We start from the raw sequence: 963 nt of genomic DNA on the forward strand, positions 1-963 counted from the left end.
AACAACAACAAGTCCTGTGTGGGGTGATTTTACACTTTCCTTAGACAAAATCTACATGTTTTAATCTTTTTAAAATAAAGTTATAGCTGTCTTAGTTATCTAGTGCTGCTATGACAAAAACACCACAAGTGAGTATTTAATGAACAGAAATTTATTTTGACACAGTTTAGGAGGCTACAAGTCTGAGTTCAGGGTACCGGCTCTAGGGAAAGGCTCTCTCCTTGTCACTCTGGTGGAAGGTCCTTGTCCCTTTTTACCTTCTATTTTTAGGTTCCTTGGCAATCATGGGACAATTATTTTCCCCTCTGTGCTTGTTTGTTTAATATGCTTTTTTATATCTCAAAAATGATTGATGTAAGACACACCCTACACTAACATTGTGTCTTAACATAACAAAGAAAACTCATTCCCAAATAACCACAGGTATAGGAATTTACAAACCATATTTTCAGGGGATGTAATTCAATGAAAACAGTAGAAAAATATATGTAGAACATGAAATTTGCCATCTTAATTTTTAAGTACACACTTCAGTGGTATTAACTACATTCTTAATGTCGTGCAACCATCACCACTATTTCCATAAACTTTGTCATCATCCCAAACAGAAACTCAGTGCCCATTAATCAATATCTCCAATTCCCTCTTTCTCCCAGCTCATGGCAACCACTAATCTACCTTTATCTCTATGCATTTGCCTATTCGAGATATTTCATATAAATGGAATAATACAATACTTACCTTGTGGTGTCTTATTTTACTTAGCATAATGTTTTCAAGGTTCATCCATGTTTTCCTGTGCATCAGAACTTCAATTCTCTTTATGGCTGAATAATATTCCATTGTATGTATAGATGGTATTTTGTCTATCCATTCATCTATTAAGGAGCTCTAGTGACATAGTGCCTAAGGCATTTGACTGCTAACCATAAAGTTGGTGGTTCAAACCCACCAGCCACTCCT

Source organism: Orycteropus afer, unplaced genomic scaffold (assembly GCF_000298275.1).
Source record: "Orycteropus afer afer isolate SDZICR_OR568_19922 unplaced genomic scaffold, OryAfe1.0 scaffold00425, whole genome shotgun sequence".
NCBI lineage: Eukaryota > Metazoa > Chordata > Mammalia > Tubulidentata > Orycteropodidae > Orycteropus > Orycteropus afer.